The sequence below is a fragment of the Athene noctua genome, unplaced genomic scaffold, assembly GCF_965140245.1.
Source record: "Athene noctua unplaced genomic scaffold, bAthNoc1.hap1.1 HAP1_HAP1_scaffold_31, whole genome shotgun sequence".
Classification (NCBI taxonomy): Eukaryota; Metazoa; Chordata; class Aves; order Strigiformes; family Strigidae; genus Athene; species Athene noctua.
The window spans coordinates 297,965-320,955 of NW_027437536.1; the positions used below are offsets into that span (position 1 = coordinate 297,965).

The 22,991-nt window shown below is 53.9% G+C and overlaps 2 long non-coding RNA genes across 3 annotated transcripts; one reads left to right on the top strand and one right to left on the bottom strand.

Moving 5' to 3' along the window:
• Positions 1-1,510: 1,510 nt before the first annotated feature.
• On the bottom strand, positions 1,511-12,844 carry LOC141974159 (uncharacterized). Its single transcript, XR_012635699.1, has 3 exons — positions 12,720-12,844; positions 2,364-2,440; positions 1,511-2,171 (listed from the first exon to the last, which is right to left on the bottom strand). It is a non-coding gene; the product is annotated as an uncharacterized LOC141974159 (long non-coding RNA).
• Positions 12,845-15,236: 2,392 nt separating this feature from the next.
• Positions 15,237-16,840, top strand: LOC141974109 (uncharacterized). 2 transcript variants are annotated; one of them, XR_012635685.1, is made up of 2 exons: positions 15,237-15,447; positions 15,549-16,840. It is a non-coding gene; the product is annotated as an uncharacterized LOC141974109 (long non-coding RNA). The 2 variants fall into 2 exon arrangements; XR_012635686.1 differs by having other exon boundaries at positions 15,572-16,840.
• Positions 16,841-22,991: the final 6,151 nt, after the last annotated feature.

Below are 22,991 nucleotides of genomic sequence, written 5' to 3' on the forward strand. Positions count from 1 at the left end.
TGCTGGGGATGTTCTGATTCCAAAGGCACTTGTTAGTGAGTATTATGTGGGTTTTCATGGCTGGGAAAAGTTACTTCTGCAGCCTTTATCACATCCCAGCTCTAATCTGCAGACAGGTTAGTGCTAAATTACCGTTGTTAAAGACCCATTGGATAGCTTTGGTTCCGGAGCAAACCTAAGAAAATCCAGTGTCAATAATAAAATTTCCTTATTACCAAGGTTTTTTCCTAGATGTTTTCAAGTTGTTTCATGTTGTAGTTAAAAGACTGCTGTAGGCAGAATCCGAGAAGCTGGAGGATGCCTCGACGTAGGTCAGTCTGCCATCCACTAAAATAGAACTGGAGGAAAAGGGACACTCTGCAACAGGCAAGAGCATGGAGAACCTCGGAGGCTGCACCATCAGCAAAGACTTTTTCCAGATTTCTACTCTAGTTTGTTCAACAAAACTTAGCCAGAATGGTGAGTTCACAGAAGCGCTGGAGCTTCTGCTCCTTGTGGTTGCAGTGGGGTTGTATGTACCGACTTTCCTGCCTTCTCTGTCCCCCTTCCTCTGTGAATGGGGGGTGGGTTGTTTGCCACGCAGTCTAGGATTAAATTGTCTGGATGCAGCAAAAGCATCTGCTGAGGGGGTGTACTATCCAGCCGTTTCTCTGCCCATGGCCTTTGCTTTGGTTTAGAGCAGCACATGTCTCTAAGAAACCAGAAGAATCCCGAGTTAAATGGAGACAGGAATATTGTTTGCTATTTAGTTGAGACTTCTGTACGGACGTACACTGAAAACAGGCTCTGGGGCATTTTGCTTCTCTGTGGGTGCGAATAATAGCACTCAGAGGATGGCTTTGCTCTCAAGAGCAGGTGATACCGTGGCTCTGCTCCCAAATAAGCTGTTTTCTGTTATTTCCAAGGTGCAGTGTTCATATCTGACGCCTGAAGAAATCTCTGATGTTTTCTTGTGTTGGGCAGAAGGGATGTGAGCATGAGAGTAGAGGTCACCCTCACGTTCACACATCCTCAGATGAACAGAGGGTACCGGGAGTGGCGCTGGCATATTTTGTTCCTTTAAAAACTTCCCTTATATACGTTTTTCATGTGTATTGATGGGCTGGCTGACGGCATCCAAAGGCTGTGGAAAGTAGAGCTGATGGCAGCCACCGAAGCAAATATTCCACATTTCCAGGCTGTGCACTCTCTGTAATTTTTGCGCTTCGTTGGCACGGAGCGGTCCCTCGTTCTCTTTGCTGCCCCAGAAGGCGACTCGGGAGTGTGGGTGGGTCACTGAGATGCGAGTGAGTCGTGCCGGGGAAAGGGATCGTTCCGTCGTGACTCAGGAGGGAGGGCTGGGCTCGGGGAGTTCTGTCGGAGTCGAGGGGGTGGATGAGGAGGCCTTGGGACGGGGCTGGCTGGGAATGATGACTGGATTGTCACGTTAAGGAGTTCTCCTCTGTCCGGGGCAAAAGTTACAACTCTGGACGACTTTGTAGTCAGCTCACAGTTTTATTGCAGTGTTTTTCAGTGGCATCTCTGTTCCAGCACATCCTAGGTGTTTCCTACTCGGAGCACATCAGGTTCACTGCAGTCTGGCAGTCTTGGAGCCTAAGGGGGGGTTTAGCAAAAAATTCAGAAATGCTTTTGGAATTTCTTAGCAAAGATGGGATCACAGCTCAGCAGTAACACCGTGGCTTGGGGGGTTGTAGAAGGCAGAAACCAGCATGTGGAATTGAGCTGCTTTTTGTTTGTGATTTTTATTTCTTTTTTTTCCCTGCAGTGTTTCCTAGTACTTGCTGGTAGTTATCAGTATTTCACAGTGATCAATATATTGACATTGCTTTTGCAGAACTACTATTAAAATGAAGATTGAGCATTGCTTCATGCTTGATTTTACATATAATTCACTTTGAACTTTTGATCTGTATTTAATGTTACTGTTAATTATGTTGCCTGTGAAACTTTTTCTCAAAGTTGCCAAAGCCTCTTCTCTTGCTGCAAAGTGTTTTAACATTATTAAACAATATCACCATGGATCCTTAAGTAATTTAGAAAAGAAACAAAAAAATGTCATCATTCAATTCCTCTTCTCCTACTGCTTTGCTTTCATTTCCCAGCGACCATTGTTGTTAACACAGTGGAAATTTCTGTTTGGTGTCAATGAAGAGATTGCTCGATATTCTCAGCTGTGTAAGAAACAAAAGCAGATTAGTAAAACTCCCATTGTTTATGTCTGTTATCCAAAATTATATCAGAAGTGACTTTAAGATACTTAGCAGACTCGCGCGATGTCCTAGAGGAAACTGTTAGGAGTGAGGAGGGGTTCAGATTGCCCGGGCCCTCGTGGGAGTCCCAGAACTTAAAGCTGAGGTGCTTACCTTTGCCCGGTGACATGAAGGAAAGGTGTGTATGTGTCCCCCATCTCTTTCTGGGAGGGCTGCTGATCTGTGCCTACCTGCACAAAGAAATGAAAAACTCGGGAATTTTTCTGTAAGGCAGCTCCTCTAACCAAGGGCTTGGGCTCTTGGGGATTCTTTTTGTTGTTCCAAAAAAGAAGTGAAGCTTACTCTTACTTTACACAGTTTATAGATGCAAGTGTTGAAGTGCTCTAAGTCTTTTTTGGGGTTTGAGGTTTTTGTCCCCCCAAGAAACTGTAGAAGTTGTTCCTCTCAGAATAAAGTGACTGTTTTGCTGACGGTGTTTTCTAAATTGCTGTCTTAGGATAAATTTTTAGTCACAGAAACTCCTTGAACCTTTAGATCTGAGGAGTGTGCTGTTTTTTTCTCTCGGCAGATCCCTTTTCTTACCCATCCCTCTCTGAGGAAACCTGTCTGGAAATGAACCACCAGCAACAAGGAGCCCTGGGCGCGTGGGCACTGCAGTGGAGCCCTCACTGATGTTCAGAGGAACCCCCGTTAGAAATGACACCTCTGTGGCACTTGGTCTTACTTATTCTGGCCTTCTCGCCGTGTCTGAAGGGTTTTTTTCCCCCCACTGATCTTTTGATACAGGCCCTCGCTGCATTTGTTTCTGCAGCATGAACCCCCTGTGAGCTGTGAAGTCGTTCTAAGCACACCGATGAATTTATCGTAAAGGTTGCAAGGGCTGACTGCTCTAGAGAGAGGGTGGTTGGGATGGGTTAAGGAATAAGTTGCAATTATTCTGTGGAACCTAGGAATTCCGTCCTCTGTGTTAGGTGTGCAGAGAACTGTGACCATCGATTACTGCTTATTTTATTTAAGGCAAAGCTTTGACTTTTCTGGACCTTATTATTCTCACTGGGTGAGTTTATTTCGTGTCACACTTAACTGCCTGTTGGAGTTTAGAAGGGTATCCTTGACTCACTGCGCACTGACTTAGCAGTTCACTGGCTCGTACTGGCAGCTGGTTCAGCTAACAAGTGCCAGTAGAAGGTTCTTTTCATACGCCTGTACTTTGCCTGTGGTATAATGCCTTTGTACATAGACAGGATGTTCACAAAGGGGGAACAAACACCCGTTTGTGTCCGTGCACAGCTGTGAGGATGGGTGTGTGTGGTGGGGACAGGGAGAAGCGGGGGGTGAGATGCTCAGCATTGAAGAGTGCTTTGAGTCAGCTCGCAGGCTGACATGTGCTTGCCGAAGTCACCCCGGCCCTTGACTGCGCGTGAATGACGTCCCAGGAAAAAACCTCCAGCAATCCCGTGACAGCCGGTGTAACGTGAGTGTACAAGAAGTTTAACTCGGCAACGGGGAAAAAGCCATCCCCTTTTTCCTGTGATGCACCGTCTTGGTTCTGCTCTCGTTCCCCGTCGTTCTTCCCCGTCGCTGGTTTCTTTGTGCGCTTTGCAGTGCTTCAGAGGAATGAGCTCTGCCTCGGTGAGGGCGGTAATCCCGTGTCATTTTCTTTCCCCAGGGAGAGCAGCCCCTCGGGCAGTGAGCTGGCTTCAGCGAGCGCTTGGCGGCCGCCAGCTGCCCCAAACGCGGCAGGACCTGGGTGACAGCGGGGACACCCATCAGAGCGGGTTCACCCGAGGCCGGGACGAAGCTCCTGAGCCCCCGTAAGCACCCACCCGGGCCGTGCTGCCGCAGCACTCGCTCTCCAGCCCCTTCCCTTTCCGAGGCCGGGCGCAGCCGCGCGCCCGGGCCAGGCCCCGCAGAGCCGCGGAGTGTTCGCCCTCCCGCGGCTGGATGCGCCCCGGGCTGAAGTACCGCGGTACCGATCCTCGTGGAGCCGACCCTGCCCGCAAACGGAGCCGCCGTCGCGGCCGGGTTTGCCCCACACCCCCCTCGCCGCCCGCCCTCACCGCGAGAGGAAAATGCTTTTTTTGAGGCAGCGCTCGCATTTAGCCGGGTCCTCCAAGCGAGCGCAGCCCCAACCCAAGGCGAGGCACAAGCGGCTCCTCAGCTCCGTTCTGTGCCGCCGTGCCACGCTTCCTGCGGCTCCGAAAACCCGCCGGGAGCTGCCGACGTTCCCCCGGGGCAGGGGGGGACCGAGGTGCCCCCGCCCCGGTGCGGCCTCACCTTCCGCTTTTTCCTCCGCGGTGGCCGAAGGGTGCGAACAGCCCCTTGGGCTTGGCGCAGCGCTCCAGCGGCCGCCCCCTCCTGCGGCGAGCGGCTGGCGGCGATGAACGTGCCCGCCCGGCCGAGGGCAGCCCCGGCTCCTCGCCCCGTGTCAGCCCGGAGGGACCGCGCCGGCTCCAGCTGTCGCCGGCGGGGCTGGGGAGGGGGCGAAAAGCGAGCCGAGCGCCCCCCGGCAGCGTTTCGGTGCCCCCCAAGTCCCCGAGCCCCACCGCCAGCGCCGCCTCGTAGCGCTCCGGCTCGGCCCGGCGCTCGCGGATCGTGCGGGGAGCCGGGGCGCAGCCCAAGCCGTGGCCGGCGCCCTCCAGCAGCCGCAGCTCCTGCCGCTGCCCCTCCGAAGCCTCCTCGCAGCGTCCTGGCGGCAGCCGGGGGGGTTAAGAGCGGGGGGGGGCTGCGGGGGGGCCGCGGGGACTCACCGCGGCTGGCCGGACTCTCGCCGAGCCGGTTACAAGCCGCCGCCTCTCCCACCGCGTTCCCGCCGCGCTGCGCCTTCTCCTCCGCCTTCTGCCGCTCCGGGGAGGGGCGGGGGGTGCGGCCCGGTGTGACCCCCACACCCGGCCGGGCCCCCCCCGCGTGTGCCCCGACACCCCCCGAGGGACCCGCCCCCAGAGCAGCCGGTGCCCGGGGCCCGGCCAGTCTGACGGCCCGGTTCAGCTTCGCTGGCGCTCCCAGTGCCCCCAGTGTGCTTCGGCAGCTCCCGCTGTCCCCCACCCCGTGCCCCCCAGTGCTCCCAGTAACCCCCCCACAGACACACCCTGCAGCCAGCTCTGCCCGCTTTCACCAGTATTCCTCTAAATCCTCCCAGCATCCCCCATAAGCCCAGCACAGTGCCCCCAGTATCGCCCCCTAACCTCAGCCAAGTGCGCCCAGTTACCCCCCAGTCCATCGCTAATTACCACAGACCAGGGAAGCGCTAATTAGTGCTGGCGGGGGGCACCCCAAAAGCGAGGGGAGAGCCCCATGTCACCTAACGCCCGCACCCCCACCCCTCCCGAGAGCCGTTTTTGGAGGGTTTCTCCCCATCTCGGCTCCCGGGGGGGCAGGATTGGGCCCGCCCCACCCAAGTCCCGGGGAGGTCCCCAAAGTGGGAGGAGGGGGGAAACGCCACCCCCCCACGTTTAATGCGTTAAAAAATATTAATAAAATTGCTAACGAGGCAGGAGGGCGATCCTGCCAACCACACAAACCCCTCCAGTTTTGGTAAAAAACCCAAAACATCCAATTTTGGTAAAAGAACTCCTACAACTCTCCAATTTCGGTTAAAAAAAAAAAAACAAACACAAACCAAACCTGTCAATTTTGGTAGAGAAAAAAAAAAAAGCCCCAAACTCCTCCAGTTTTTGGAAAAACCAAACCCCTTCAACTTTGCTTCCCCTCCCCCCCAACCACCCTCTAGTTTTGGTAAAAAATCCCCAATCAAACCCTCCAATTCAGGTAAAAAACCCAACCACACCCCTCCAATTTTCGTAAAAATTCCCCACAGCCAAATCTTCCAATTTTGGTTATAAAACCCCAACCAAACCCTCCAATTTTGGTAAAACCCCAACAACTCCTCCAGTTTTGGTAAAAACCTCCAGGGAAAGAGGCGGCTGCCCCCGGGCCCAGTTCGGCGCCGACTTCGTTAGCAGCGCCGCGTTTTTAATTGGGGGGCGGTGCGGGGGGTGAGGGCGGTTCCCATGGGGGAGCCCCCCGCCGGGATCTCACCGTTTCCCAACCTTCACAAAAAACCCCAAATAATTGGAAAATTCCCATTTTTTATTCTACTAGTAAAGCAGCCGGAGGCCCCGCTGTACAGAACGCTCCCCGCAGCCCCCACCCCCAAACCCCCGCACCCCGTCACCGCCGCGGAACGATCAGACGCTGTCGATGTCCCACATGCAGGTTTAACTCAATTTTTTTTTTTTTTTTCCCTCTGTGTGTGTGTGTTCGTTTCGTTGGGGATTTTTGCCGTTTTCCAAGCGCTTTTCTGGCCAAATCGTGGCAGTGGCGGCTGCGGGGAGGGGCTGGGGATGTTGTATTTCCTCCCCCCTGCCGCCCACAGCCTTTAGTTTTGGATTTGAAATATAAAACGCGGCGGGTTGGTGTTTTTAATTAATATGAATATAACAGGAGGTGTGACCGTCAGAGCTTCACAGCTTTGCTGACAAAGGTATTACGAGAGTCAGTTGCTGAAGCTGCAGTTGTACAAAACCAGTCGTGACACAGGGGTTGATTTTCAGTTTGTGAAGATGATGGAATATTTGACAGTGACTGGCCACGGAGCAGCTCTCGGTGTCTTGCCCCACAGCGGGGTGAGCAGCTCCAAGTGTTCAGAGATGAAGAGAGAGAGGAGGGCACCCCGGAGTGAAACTTCCAGCAATCCTGGGACAGAAGTTCTGACCCAACAGATGAAAAGAAACACTTGCCATGAAGTTCTGACATTCAGTGACTCGAGACAATCACTGTAAGAATAAGAAAAAATGGAATTTCGCCCTTTTGTCGCTCACCCTGCAGGCAATACAACGCTCTGCTTTCCCAGGCGCATCTCCCAGATTTCTGGAGACTTTGGCCATTCAGCCCAGAGGAACTCTTTTGTGTTTTCTGTGAAACAGACCCCGTTGTATAGAACGAGCCCAGCAAGTACCAGATTACAGATCACTGGGTGATGTTGCCCACAGAAAATGTTGAGACCTCCCCGGGAAGGGTTAAGCCACCAACAGCAGGCTGCAGCGTGGTTTCCTCATTTTACCACTTTATCTCAAAATTTTGGCATTCTTAATAAGACCTGTGGCCAGCTCAGGTTTTTCCAGTGATTTTTGTTTGGCCTTTCGTGAGGGACAAGGAGGGATTTGCTGTCACTGGATTCCAGCTGCCCTTCTGAGCCGAAGCCTCGCAGGCAGCGCAGGACCCGTCGCTAAAACAGTTTGCTTGGAGTTCGTGGCCGAAATCTGCTAAAGCCGTGCCTTGGCCAAATTCTGCAGGGTGCCGGGATAAAGTTGCTGCTGGGGGAACCGAGCTGCTGACGCGCAGCCTCAGTTTATCGCCTTGTGACTGGGGCTGTTTCGCTGCTGGACAAAACAAACCTGCCTGCACGGCCGTGGCGTGCCGGCCCGCTGGAATCTCCGCTTTAAGCGTCAAACTGCCTCGGGCTCCTGAACACACCGGGGCTGAGCCAGCGTTGCACTCGCCAAAACTGTCACGGACAGCCACGATTATGGCAAGGAAGCTGCTGTATTTCTAAGGACGCTAAAGCGAGGTTTGTTTTTCTGCTTCCAGATCATCACGCACGTGTTCTGCACTTACCTGGACTCCAGCTGCCGCCTCACCCCGAATATCCCGAGGGCAAAGCCTTCGCTTCCCAACACTTCGTTCAGAGCCCGGATAAACCAGGGACCGGCGCTCACGTTGAGCTGCCCTTGGCCTCCGGGCTCTCGTCAGCACCCTTGAAATCCCCGACGCCTTTGAACCTTTTCATTCCCAGACGCTTCGGATGGAAACGTCTTTTGCACCGACCAGAGCAGCATCAACCCGCCCCACTACGAGCTGACCTACGAGCTGATCAGTCCCTGCTCCTCCTTACATCGGGACTCTAAACCATCACATCGTACAAAGTCCACCGCAGTTCCCTTGACGTTTCAATGCTCTATTCTGTCAGTGATCAAAAATGCCCAGAAATCCCCACCAGGCAGCGAGTCCTTTCTTGTCTGTGGCTCTGCCCCTGATCACACGGTCTGTTGGGCCGTTTCAGGGCCATCAAGTCACCCGGCTTCAAACAACCCTCTTTTCTTGGTCTGTCTCCCGCAACCGTTCCTCGATGTTCCGTTTAACATTTCCCATTTCTGAGAAGTTAATCTTAGAACCTTTAAAAGCATTAAAGCCAGACGCTTGGATTGTCACCCATTTCTTGTGCCTGTCTCAGTTAAAATAGTATAATCAGCTTAAGCATGCCTAAAGGAAAGGTGTCCACCCGTCCGTCCTCACCCAGGATTACCTGGGCGGGGTTTTTGGCCAGCCGTGCTCGGGCTGTGCAGGGGACGAACGAGCAGCACAGCGTGGCTCTGTGACTTCAGACTAGCGGAGCACCTGCAGCCTCACGGCAGTTTACTGATTCCGAGTCTCTTCTGCGGAATCACGATGGCCATTGATTGCTTATTTCTAGGATCTCGGTCATGTATAAGAAATCATTAAAAAAGAGAGATTTTCATCTGTTTCCTACCAGTAACAGCCCCGCGGGACGCAGCTCCGAGGAGCGATGCCGAGAGGAACCGAGCAGCGTCGCTGCGTCGTTGGCTGACCCGGGCTGGCTGCGAAAAGGGGTAATTTCAGTTTCATTGCGGGGGGGGAGCGTTTGGCATTCCCGGCGGGGTTTGGGGTGAGATTATTTCAAACGTTTTGCTGCCGAAACGCCGCCGCGTCCAAGCCCCCGGCGGGTTTTCTCTTCCCGGCTCCTCGCCCCCGCGGATCCTGTTCAAAAGCCTTTTGCTGTTTCTGTTCCGCTCTCTGTGGGCGCGGAGCTGAGCTTAACTGACCTGGGGACTAAACCCCCGGCCCCGGGGGCTGGGCCGGCCCTGCCGAGGGCGTGCGGAGCCGCGAGGAAGGGGGCAGCGATCGGGGCGAGGGCAGGAGCCGCGCGGGGCCGGGAGGCCCCAGAGACCCAGCGGGAAAACTCCGGCCTCGGTTTGGGGTCTCGGGGTGTCGCCAGCCCCGGAGCTGCTTGTAGGTGCCGCTGGGCTTCATCCCGGCGTGACGCTGGCACAGAACAAACCCATTTCTCCTGACGTTCCCGGACAGGCGAATCCCCCCCGGGGGCAGCACAGCTGGGACTTTTGGGCTACGGAGAAGGGAACAGAGCCCAAACCCGGCCGGGGCAGAGACGTTCCCGGCCGGCTGACGGGATCGGGGTGTTCCCGTGCCCCAGCCTGTTTGGGGCAGGGAGGGGAAGGGTCTGCTCCTCCCTCCTCCGCCACGGGGGCCGGTACCCCCGGCAGTAGGGCGGGACACCCCAATTCTGGGGCGCAGAGCCCGCCACCCCTCGGGGACCCCACCCTCGCGCCTCAGGGCCCCCCCAGAAAGCGGGTGCTCAGCCCCAAGGTTCCGCTCCCCCCACACCCTGCCCTCTCTGGGGGAGGGCGTTAGCGCTGGGGCCGTTGGGTCTGGAGGGGCATTAAGCTCGCTCTGGCGTCACCCCCCCGGCCCGGCCGGATCGGGGGCTCAGGGCTGATGTATCCAAACGTCTGGATATAGATAAGCTCTATGAAGACCTCCCTGATGGAGAAAAGGAGCGGTGGATCCGGCTTGGAGCCCAGCCCCAAGGAGAACAATGGATGCTCAGTAACAAGCCGCTTCTCCCCAAAAGGAATTTATTACCGATTACACGATGGCATCACGAAAAAACTCATGGGGGGCCGGAGAGCTTAGCGCTCCGGACTCAACGACTCTGGGCTGCCCTGGGAATTTATGCAGCAGCCAAAAGAATCTGTGAAGGATGTAAACTTTGTAAACAATATGCTTCTGTACGAATTAAGGCTCCCAGTGGAAAAAGACCTCCAGCCACCTTCCTGAAAGGAAATTCCACGGAAATGCCAAACCAAAATTGGGTACTCTGACATGTCAGTGAGAACCGATCGGCTAACAGGACGGGTAAAAGCCTGTCCTGCCAGGAAAAGGTACGTCTGCTCCTCGCTGGATCAGCTGGTGCCGGGGCTCGTCCGCCTGGCGTCTGACTCCAGCCAGGAAGCCCTGGGCGAGCACTGTGACTGTGTGGGACGGTGCCGCTGCTCAAGACGACGCTCACGCAGGACTCGCAGGAGAGGATCACACCCAGCGCCGCCCTCCAGCCTCCCTTCATCTCCCTGCAGCAGGTGAAGTCCCGCTTTGAGGCCACCCAGTATCGCCAGCTCTGCCACAAGGACTGGAGGGCATCCCGTAAGGATGCAGCGCGGCTCAGCTCTTCCCTGGCACGGAGGAAGGCGCCTTCATCCCCGCCAGCCCGCGCAGCACCCAGAAGGCCACCACCCCGCTGGACAGGCTCAGCCTGGCGGATCCGAGCGGGTACGGCAGCGGCACGAGCCCACGGGACGTCTGCCCAGCCCCCGTCCCCACCCGCCACGGCACCGGGCGCTCCCAGCATCAGCGCCAGCCCAGGGCAACGCGCGCGGCCGGTAACTCCACGGTGCCGGGGGCCCCCGGCAGCCGGGAACAGCGTGGCCGCCCCGATGGCAGCGTGGTCGCCGGGAGCGGCGTGGAGCAGAACCTGCCTGGCAGAGCGAACACCTCGTCCCACGCCGAGGTACAGCCGTGGGGGGGCTCCTGGGCGTGGGTGCTCGGGGACACCGGGTGCTTGGGGACTTTGCGTCCCCCCGTGCTTTGGGGCCCTGGATGCTCGGGGTCCCTGGTGCCACCATTACATGGGTGCTGGGGGTCCCTGGTGCCCCCGTACCGCGAGTGCCCAGAATCCCGGGATGCTCAGGGTCCAAGGGGTGGGGATGCCACCCATGGGGGCCTGTGGCAGGTTCCCCCCCAGTGAAAGCAGCTTCTTGGCTGCTGAAGCGTAGCAGCTCCTGGCTGCCTGTTCTCGGGGCTTGGCGGTAACTGGGGCCTTTGGCTAACGGGAGCCGCTGTTGGCTACAGGTCAGAGTCACCTGGCTATAAATGGAGTCCCCTGGGAGCCCTTTGGAGCTCGTCCCCTGGAGCAGCAGCTGCGGTCGAGGCCTCTCCCCTGGGGTCGGGACGCTGCCCAAGGAAACTCCTCGAGGGGCCCTGGGTCGGGACGCTGCCCTGAGCAGGTCCTCGAGGGTGAGAGCCCTCACTTGTCAGGTGAGCGAGAGAGCGTTTGGGGTTGCCCTTAGACCCCAGAAAGTCGATCTGCTCTCCTCTCACAGACATCCGCACCTGTGATTCACCGAGAGCTAGTTAATGGTGTTAATAATTTTTTATTGTTGGTGGTTGTTGTTTATCTGAGAGCCTCTGTAACGGTGCCGCTCACCCCCCCCATCCTTCTCCCCGCAGGACGCTCCGGTGACGCGGCGCAACCCCAAGCCACCAAGCGCCATCCCTGTCCCCAAGGATGGGCCCCAGGGGACAGACGGGGACTCCCCCACTGTGCCTGGCACACTCCTCCCGGCACAGAGCCAGGAACACCCACATCCCTGCTGAGCCACCGCGGCAACCCTGGCAAACCCCCCGGCAGAGAAGAGCTGCCCAGAGACCCTCCTCTTCCTCACCTTCAGCCACCCCGACCAGCAACACCCGGCTCCACGCCGGGAGAGAAGAGCGCAGCCAGGGATGCCCCAGGATGTGCTGTGCCACACGCTCTCGGCACCGGTTTTCGCAGTGATCCCCCAGTAAATGGTTTGCCGACAGCCAAGCGTTTCCTCTGACTCTTTGCCGGGGTGGGTTTGGCACCGCCGGGACTCGAGGGGCGCCCGGCTTCCCTCCCGCTGCCGGCACGGCATTCAGCAAAGGCCCGGCGCTCTCCATCGCCGCGGCGCAGAGGGCCCCCTGCCTCGAGAACAGCCCCGCAAACTCCACAAAAACTCGGGCTGCCGCGGTTGGAGGGGGCTGTGCTCTTCCTCCTCATCCTCCTCCAGGCCCGCGGGGTGTCCCAGGGGTCCCTCTGTCACCTGTGTAGCGAGGGGACACGGGGGGGGGGGGCACACACCGGGAGGAGGGGCTTGGGGACAGTTGGGGAGGGTCGAGGATAGCAAGGGGCATCCGCGGAGCCCGGGGACAGTCCAGAACTTCTGGGGACACCTGGGGACCCCCAGGGAGCTCTGGGCATGGTCAGGGACACCCCGAGAGCCCCAGCGACCTTTAGGGACCCCCAGGGATGTCTGAGGATGCTCAGGGACGCCCAGAGAGCCCCAGAGACACTCGGGGACAGGCAGGGAGTGCTGGCGGGGCCGAGGGGGGCCAGGGACAGCCAGAGGGCCCCGGGAACAGCCCCGGAGGCCTAGAGGTGGCCGAGGATGGCCAGCGACAGCCGGGGAGCTCTGGGAACACCCAGCGCCAGTCAGAGACCGCCGGCGCCTCCCGGGGAGGGCGGGGGACCCCCGAGGACAGACAGGCCCAGGCGCGGGGCGCCCAGAGAAGCCCGGGGACAGGTGGGCACCGCTGGGGACACCCGCGGAGCCCCGTGCCCCCCCTTCCCGCCCGCCCGTCCCCTCAGGCCCAGGTTCAGCCCCCTCGCGGCCCCACCTGCTGCCGCCGCAGCCGCTCCCGCAGCACCGCCTCGGTACCGCCGGTGCCGCTGGCGGCCCGGCCCGGCCCGGCCCGGCGGGCTCCCAGGGCGCCGCGGAACTCACAGGCCGCCGCCATCTTCCCGTACCACGCGCCACAGGGCGCACGCGCGGCCGCCGCAGCCAATCCCCTCCCTCCGCTTCCAGCCAATGAGCGGCGGCGGGGCGGGAGGGGCGTGGACTGAGGGCCGACCACCAATGGCGGCGCGGATGCTGGCCAATGGCAGCGGCGGGAAGGCGGGCCCGGCGGCAGCAGAGCCAATGGGAGGAGGCGGCGGAAGCGGAGGCGGGGTGTAAGGGCAGAGCATGAGCGCGGCCGGCGCTGAAGCCGCTTCACTCTCCCCCCGCCCCGCAGTGGGGTCCCGGCTCAGCACCCCCCACCCCCGGGGGTCCCGCTGCAACCCTCTCTCGGCCCCGGGGGGGCATTTAACCGCCCTTTCCCCAGCCCTGGGGGGCGCGGGGCCCTGGTTCAACCCCCCCCCCCGCTTCACAGCCCCCCTCAGAAGGCAGCACACAAGAGGGGGTGCTGCACCCACAGGCGTTTATTGACAACTAAACCTCGTTACAACCAGCAACACTGAGCAGGGGGAAAAAACGGGTGTGTATAGAAAGAGAACAACGGGACACAAAGAGAACGGGGGGCAGCAGGAGGTGGGTGCCACAGGAAGCCCTCTTCAGTCTTCCATCAGTTTGCCGAGGAGGCGGAGGCTGATGATCGTGATATCGTCGTCTAAATCCATGAGGACGATCCCGTCCTCCCCGTCAATGCGGAGCAGGATCCCGGTGCCTTCACGGTCCTCCCCCAGGGTCACCTTCACCTGAGGGGGGGGCAGATGGGGGGGAGAGTGGGCCTTGAGGGGGCTGGTGGGGGGTCCCAGGGGTGCTGGCAGGGTCCCAGAGGGGCTGGGGTAGCACCTGAGGGGATCTAGAAGGTCCCCAAAGGAGCAGGGGTTGGGGGGGGGGGAGTGGTGAGGGCCCAGGATAAAGGGGGGGGCTGGTGGGGTGGCCCTACCTTGTCGTACGTGGTGGGGGTGACGGGCTCCAGGTGCTCGCTGGAGATGCTCACCACCTTCTTGCTGTCCTTCAGGTAGACAGAGCACATCCCACCCTACAGAAACAGAAAAAAGGGGGGGGAAATCAGCATCACCATGTGTGTTACTCCCTCCCTGCCCCAAAAGCACCCCCCGAACCGGGGCGGGGGGGTCTCACCATGACGCTGCGGATGACGCCGATCTGTCCCACCGCCTGACTGTCCGGGTAGGTGTCACGGACCTTCACCTCGATGTCGGTGGTCACCCAATCGCGGGAGCTCTGCTCGATCCCCGAGCCAGGGGTGTGGGGGCTGTTATCCCCCGGGGAGGAGGCCCCAGGTATCATGGAGCTGGAGCTGTGGCTGGCCTGGGGAGAGAGATAAGGTGGTGTTGGGGGGTGTAGGGGGCATACAAGGTGGGTTTGGGGGTTGTAGGGGGGCTACGAGGGGAGTTTGAGGGGGATGCTGACGTGGCCCCTGGGGATGCAGGACAGGGATGGGCGTTGCTTGAGGAGATCCCCCCTGTTTTGCTGATTAAGGATACCAGTTAAACTCAGACACCAGAGTGAAAAGAGCAGGCGTATTTTACTGGTGATAACCAAGTAATGTAAGAGTGTAATACAGAAAACGTGCAGTAAGAAAAGGCAGAAGAGTGCACTTAAAGCAGCAAACAGGAGAACACAGTGTAATGCATGAAATCATCACTACACGAGAGAGAGAATAGAGATTAAGAAAAATACATCCCCACTTGCATATATTATCATCCCCCAGCCCCGCGGGCAGCCCCGGTTCCAGCGAGGGTTTGCAGAGTCTGGCCCGGGCAGGGGGAAATCCTACGCGGTGCCTCCGCCCGGAGCTGAGGCCTCCAGAGTCGCTGCAACGGGCCCAGCCTTAGATACCAGAGATCGACAGGCCAGAAGAGCTGGCACCTTTGTTTTGAGTAGAAAATTTCTGGTTTCATTCTCCTGTTGGATTCCACCCAAAGCCTAGCCAGGGCTCGGGGCGGGGGAAACCAAGGGAGTTTCTGACAAGGCCAAAAACCTGGGTTCTTGAACAAGGCTGAGAAAGGAAAGTTGGATGTGTTCTCTCCTCGCTACTGATTATATTTTGTCGCAGCTGCATCTCTCACCAGCGAGTTTACGTACTTTATTAATGACCACATGCTAAGGTAGCAGCTTCAGCTCGGGGCCTGTTGTTCAGGCTGCAGCATTTCAATACTTGAGCACTTTTTACGTCAGCACAGGCGGGTGGCTATAACTCAGTATAATACCTGTTAGCACAATGGTTATCAGTTATAAAATAGACAGGATTCATCTATAGGTCAACTCTGGCTTGGGCTTGTTGTCCAAGCCTTAGCACTTCATTCAGCCCTTGGACCTATAGGTGAATCATGGCTCCCAGACCATTTCTGTGCTCAGTGACATTAGTTTTCGTTCATCAGTTGAGGATCTCCCATCAGGTGTAACTACAAATTGCATTTCCATTACTGCGTGCCTAATCAACTGTATACCGCAAGGAATGAAGCAAGGAATGAAGCAAGGAATAAACACTAAGCTAGCAACAGCACATAGGAAAAAGAAAAGGACACGTTTGATCCAAGGGCCCCCCGGCAGCCATGAAAATGGATCCAGGTCCCAGCCCTTCCATCTTTGGATCGGTACATGAGCTAATTTTTTCATCTCTAGAGTTACTTGTTTTACTACCTTTCCATTATCCTTAATTTGCAAACAACATTTGGATTCATTTAATTTCCCACAGACTCCACCTTCTTCTGCCAACAGGTAATCTAAGACCATACGATGCTGAGAGACTGCACTCCTCATTTGAGTGGATTGGTCAGCCAGAAGGTCAAGAGCTGTAGCTGTTTGGTTAGTTATTATTTCTAAGACAGCTTGTAACCGAATTATCTGATTCAAATTATAGATGGGTTCTCCGGCACCCGCCACTATTTTGTTGGGATCCCAAGAGGCTGGTCCATAATATTCTATAATTCTTTCAGGTGGCCATTCATCTTGTCCCCATTTTTGTGCACTCCCCTTAGTTAGGGAAGTGTCCATGAACTGTTTTTCCCTAACCAAATCTTCATACACTTTGACTCCAAGCCCCTTTCCCTGATCTTGTGATAGTAAAAAGATCAGGGGTCTGATATATCCTATACACCATATTCCTGACCAATTTGGGAGTAACCTCCGATAAGCAGGTTGGCCACAAATCCAATAATGTCCCTTTAAAGCCCAAGCTCCATTGGCAAAGGGGCCTTCCCAGGTTTCGTCATCAATTGGTGGGTCAAAATATAATGTGCTTCCCGGGCCTAGTGGTCCTCCGACCACAGTTGCTTCACCGTAAGAATCACAACAGGTGCAGCTCCAAGCTCCCACATGGGACTTCCCTTTACAATCGCATCCCCAAGATGTTTTGTTAGCTTTGGACCAGAACTCGCTGAAGTGAACTCGAGTGCCATTTTGATGTTGCCACTTCCACTGATAATCATGGACAACATGAGTCTTACTTGTAGAGTTATCTCTGGGACAGCTTAAAAATAGATGGTCAAAATAGCCATCCCATCCTACTGCTTTACAACCTTCAAAATCTTGCTTGTAATTGTGGTAGAACACCTTGCCCAACTACCATTAGTAAGTTTAACAAGTGTTTGATTCCATCTGCCCCGATATTTGAAACAATCATAGGGAGGACAATTAGGAGTCCAACAATCAAAACCTGGAGACAAGGTCCATTCACAAACACTTTTCCCCATCTGAACCCCGTGTTCTCTTGTCCGACTGAGACAGTAAAGACCCTTTCCAGGAAAGTGCAATCGCCAAGGGTCGCTGTCGTCAGTCCAAAATCCCGTTGTCTCATTTACATCACTTCGTGTGCTGATCCCCCATTTAGGTGACACCGGCTGGGCTGTCCAAGGCCAATCCTCCAATCCGCCTGGGCTCCCGCAGACCCAGCAGTTGCGGAGATCGAATATGTTTGCTATTGTTTCTGCAAGGGATAAGAATCTGTTTTCCCAATTTGCAATCTGATTAAAATGATAACATACACAATTGAGCATACTGACTGCTTTGTCCTTCTCCTGTGCTTTCTAAAAATTTTCCTGAAGGAGGGTGATAAGCTACTGCTTTCCAAAACCTTTTCCCTCCTGTGTACTTCGCTGATCCCTCAGTGAAGCAGACATGTTCCTCTGCAGAGGGTTCTAGTTGATGTAAAGCCTTTCCCATTGTACTGGGGATTCCAGTTCAGGTGTAACATCAGGGTTTATTTCTCGATCCTTTGTGGGGGTAGTTGCCACTTGCTCATGGAGAGTGGCTACCCCACCCACTCCTACCTTAGCTGTATCTTGTATACACCATTTCCATTTTATGATACTTGATTCCTGAGCGTGCCCAATGCGATGAGTTTTTGGAGAACTTTTTACCCATTGCATGACAGGAGTCTCGGGGCAAAGAACCACTTCATGTCCTGTCATGAGCTGTTCAGTTTCAACTAATGCCCAATAACATGCTAATAATCGTTTCTCAGAAGGAGTGTAATTGTTTCCTGCCTCTGGCAGCTTTCTGCCCCCAAATCCTAACGGAACCTTCTTCCTCCCTTGTTTCTGCCACAGGCTCCAGTTAGCATATGATTTATTTACTGACACATTTAACTCTACCTCCCCTTCCTGTAGGGGCCATAAATCTAAAGTTTTTGAATGACTTCCTTAGCTAACTCAAAAGCAACTTGTTGTTCACTTCCCCATTCAAATTCATATTCTTTCCTTGTCACCTTGTGCAAAGGGGTTAAAATCTGTCCCAAATGGGGAATACGTCACCTCCAGAAGCTGAATAGCCCAATAAATCTTTGAGCTTCTTTTTTATTTTGTGGTACAGCAAAATGCAATTTTTTTTCTTGGGCTTTAGGCAGTATTTCTCGATGCCCACAGTGCCACTGAATTCCTAGAAATTTTACTGTCTGAGACAGTCCTTGGATTTTTTCAGGGCTAACTTCCCAACCCTTCTGTTTCATGTGGTCTATCACTAATTCAAGAGCTTGTTGTGACTCCTCCTGATGATTTTCTTGATCAAAATACCATCTATATATTGACTTAATTGTGTGTGAGGAGGCAGCTGTACTCCCTCTAAGTGTTCAGCTACAATTCTATGACAGATGGTGGGGCTGTGAGCCACCCCTGAGGTAATCTAGTAAAGGTGTATTGCTGGCCCTGCCATGTGAAGGCAAATTGGTCCTGATGCTCTTCTGCAACAGGGGCAGTAAAAAATGCACTAGCTAAATCTATGACAGCGTACCCAGTTCCTGGATGTCTCTGAACCCTCTCTATGAAAGTGACAGTGTCCAGCACGGCCACTGCAAGCGGTGCAGGATGTTTGTTTACTTCTCTGAAATCCACCGTCATTCTCCAGGAGCCATCACTCTTCCTGACAGGCCATATCGGGTTGTTCCACGCTGTCGTGGTCGGCTTTAAAGCTCCTACATCTAATAAATCTCTAATTGCCTGTGATATCTCTTCATGTCCCCCCGGAATTCTATACTGCTTCCTTGTGACTAACTCAGCTGCAGCCGGGATCTGCACAGGAGGCATTTTTACTTTGCCGACGGTAACAGGTCTGGCACCAATATAGGGTCTGACTCCAAACTGATACTGACTGTCAGGGAGATTTAAAGTCAATCCTTTCAAAATGTCTATGCCGATTATATATTCAGGAATAGGAACAATCATTACCGAGGACAATTTCGTTGGGAGGTTCCCTATTTTAATTTCTATTTGTGTTTGTACTGCCCCAGTTTGTTTTCCTCCAAACCCAGTAATAACTACAGGTTGTTCCCTATACTTCTTTGGCTTTCCAAATATTAGAGAGGCCTCCGCTCCAGTGTCAATTAGGGCATTTACAGTCTGTGGAGACGGGTTATTCCAAAATATTTTGAGCTCCACGTGAGGCCATCGGTCCTTCCGTACCCCCTGCACTGGAGCTTGGCCATTAATTCATTTGTGCTGAGCATAATGTTGACTCGCCCCCCCTTGCTTCCCGCCAAGGGTACAAGTCAGAGAACGGTGCCCAATCCTCCTCACCCCCCGGAACCGGCGATCCACTCGCGGTGGCCCCCCCGCGAGCAGATGGATGGTCCCGTCGAGGCTCGAGAGGTGGCGCCGTAGACTGAGTTATCCCTGCCCTATTGGCCTGGGAATTTTGTACCTTTTTGTTGGGTTTATGCAACCCTCTCTTTTTATATATCTTCCACATTTCTGGGGTTGAAATGCCATCAATTTGATCACGGGGCATACCATCCCTTAATAAGGCAGTAAACATTTCTGTTCGAGAAATCCTGTTATCGTATCTGTCGGAATTCTCTCGGTTCCCTGCACTTCTCCAGCAGCCCCACTCTCCAAGGTCACGTAACTGTTGCACTTTGCCAATTACTTCACTGAGACGATTCCCCGTTTTAGGGAGAAGAGTCATAATTACATTCTTATATGCTGGTGGAGCAGTTTTAATCCCCCTGTTTCTCATAGTGACTGACAAAGGATGCTGCAGCATAAGGTCAGCGTCTCCTATAAAAATAGCTGCTTGCATCCCTTCCTCTTTCATCCGCTGTATACAGTCTCGCAAAGTACACCAGGGACGGTCAGATGCCGGCCAGTTATTGTCTGTGGGATATTTGGTATACATCCCAGAGCAGCCAGTGCTAACAAATGAGTATCCTGAACATTGTTTCGAAATGCATCTTGCACAAAAGAATCTGGGCATAAAATCACAAACTTTTTAGAACCCCCTGCATCTAGGATTACCCCTGCAGCTCCCTGACCATGCAAACGCACCATCCAAGCAAGCAGGGCTTCCCCTGGTCTCTGCTTAGACCTTTCAATTATATCATTTACTTCATGCTGTGCATAATCCTCTATTGTATCCTTCCTTACAACTTGCCCGTGAGAATCGGCTTTCGTCTTTCACCTCAACACAGGTTTTGCATCTACAAATTCATCTGTGGAACCAACCTCGTCAGAATCTGTGGACTCCCAAATATCACCGTCCCACGTCTCAGTCCCACTGTGCACCGGCACCCGCAATCACTGCGTGCACCTTGTTACGATTCACTCGCCCCTTCCTTTTCTTATATCGTGCTGCTCACCCCGCAGCTTTCTCCGCCACTGTCTGATCAGTGTCCAGCTTATCAGCAAGCAAATTATTTTGGCATTGCAGCATCACTATTTGACTCTGCAAATCACTCATCTGTCGCTCCAGCTGGGAGAGCTCCAGCAACAGCCTCTCTTTACTCTGGTGGTGTTTTCTATACGCAGTTAACAAAATCCGTCCTCGTTTACTTGAATTTATAACCTCTTTTCCAGTAGGTTTCCTTTTCATACAATTTAGAACATCTAATGGTTCGGCTTCTTCCAGCCAGCTCTCCCGTTGTTCACACGGTCCTCCGACCTGAGCCCACTCCTGGGCCAGCGAACTATAGGGAGGATTTTCCCAACCAGGAATATCTGGTAGACTTCACCAAATACCTTTGAACTTAAATAATGGCATTTTTCGCCGAAACCTACTTCTGATACCAATTAAACTCAGACACCAGAGTGAAAAGAGCAGGCGTATTTTACTAGTGATAACTAAGTAATGTAAGAGCGTAATACAGAAAACGTGCAGTAAGAAAAGGCAGAAGAGTGCAGCTAAAGCAGCAAACAGGAGAACACAGTGTAATGCATGAAATCATCACTACCTGAGAGAGAAAACGGCGATTACGAAAGAGCCTTCTCCAGTTGGATGACGAGCCCCAGCCCCGCGGGCAGCCCCGGTTCCAACGAGGGTTTGCAGAGCCTGGCCCGGGCAGGGGGAAATCCTACGCGGTGCCTCCGCCCGGAGCTGAGGCCTCCAGAGGCGCTGGGAGTGGGCACGCCCTTGTATACCAGAGATTGACAAACCAAAATAACTTTTTTTTGCCCAGTTTTCTCCTGTTGCATTCCACCCAAAGCCTGGCCAGGGCTCGGCAGCTGAGACCAAAGGAATTTCTACCAAGCCGGAATACGTGGGTCCTCAGCCTTGAACAAGGATGCGAAAGGAAAGTTGGATACTTTGTCTCCTGACACATTCCGTACAGATTATATCTGGTGTCTAAGCTGCCTCTTTCCCTGGCGAGTTTCCCTGCTTTATTAATGACCACATGCTAAGGTAGAGGCTTCAGCCCGGGGCCTGTTGCTCAGGCTGCAGCATTTCAGTGCTTGAGCACTGTTTACACCAGCACAGGCGGGTGTTTCTGTATGTACATGTCTGGCTTGTGTATGTGCATGTATATATATATATATATATATATGAATAAATTAAGGTACCGTTAGGTCAGTTACAGTGAATCTTGTCATTTTAGAATCTGTGAATAAGTCGCTTTTCTTTCTGAATTATTCTGTATTGATAAATTGCTGTTAGTTATTAATAAATCTAGATTTCTTACTAAATCAATACTTGCATCTGCGACAGGGCTGCCACCCCATTACCACCCCACAGTGTCTCTGTCCCCTGCATCGGTTCCAGGGTGAAAGAAAGCACAGACAAACGTGCCTGCAGAATCAGAGCTCAGCGTTCGCTTCACTGCAGTTGGTTTTTTTGATTCTCAGGTGTATTTGGATCGAGCTGAACTGAACAAGGCTCAGAGGGAGCCATAAACTCCTCTGGGAAAAAAAAATAAAATCTTAAAGTATCTTTACATACAATTGTAATGACATTGAAGTGTTTTCAGTAAAGACTTCCTAGTGCAGAAAATGAGTTGCTTCAGGAAGGCAAGACCCTCCCTTTTAGGGTAACTTTCCTGATTTTTTTCTCCAAGAGTGTTGTGGAAGGCTTCCATCTTAAACCTACCGTTAGAGCAAGAATACTGTCTCTCTTGCTATATCCTGAGCTAATTTAACTTGTGATAGAAGTTTCGTGGTTTTGGAGAGTGACAAAGGAGAACATGTTGCTGTGGCAGAGGGACTGGAATCAAATCGTTACCCATGGAGTCAGTCAGCTAATCAGGGGATTAAAGGTTAAACAACCCCCCTGCGAGATCCGTTAATGAAATGTTTGCATGTGACACGGCAAGATCTGACTGGCAGATGTGTCTCATGCCTTGCAGTATCATACGGGTAAAGCATCAGCCTAGGTGTTAGAGTGCTGTATTATTTGTGTTTCTAAAAACCTGAGAGATTGCGTGTTATTTTACAGTGTGTTTATAAGCATGGGAAAGATGGTCAGGAAAGCGAAGAAAATGTGTATTACGGCGACTAGAATAAATCCGAGGAAAGAGCAATGGAAGCAAACCTGGAGAAACATCTGCTGGCAGATGCTGTGTTGTGTATTGTATGATGTGTCCGTGGGACACGTATGACACTTCATATAGGAACGGCAGCAGCGGTGTCTGCCCTCACGGCATTGGAGTGAGAATTCATGTCCTGCGTAACGATATTTTGGTTATGCCCAGGAGCCAGTCTGCCCAGGGATTAGTCTTAGTGCTATTCTTCCCTTTTGATTGAAACCCCTCTGGAGGGGGAGGCAGGCAGTAGCTTTGGCATCAGGTTATTAACGTTGCTGACACACAGAGGAACTGTTGCTGAAGTTGCAAGGTTTACCCAGATGGGTAACCACAGCGCGCTGTTCCTCCAGAAAGGTGTTCCCAGCCCGCACAGGGCAACGTCCCGTCCCCTGGCTGTGACCCAGCAAGGCACTTCTGTTCTGTCCTAAGGACAGGGATGACGCCCTGGATCAACCCACAAGGGCCTCCAGCATCCCGCGTGATCAGTCATCCCTGCAGGGACCCTGCACAGTTGTCTCTGCAGAGCTTGGGAGGCGGCGGAGAAAACGTTTGTGTTCCTTCCGCTGAAGGTGTGGAAAGGAATCTTTATTGAAATGAACATTGCACAGGAGCAGGTAACTGATGATGACAGGAACTGCCTTCTGTAAAACCAACATGTCTTCAAAATACACGTGTGCCTCCTCCTATTGATTTGGTTTTGTGCGCGGCGTGAGATTGGCAGTTTCTAAGGACTAACGTGTCGTTGCTTGGCGGTATTACCAGCGCTGAAAACGTGCACACTTCTCAAATTCCTGCAATTCTGCGTAAAGTCAGCACCAGTTATTTTTCACAATGGAATGCTGGTTTTTGGTGGAGTTGGGTAGGGGTTTTTGAATAGGAGCAATATGAGGGGCTGATCCTGCTGGTCCCGTTTCATCT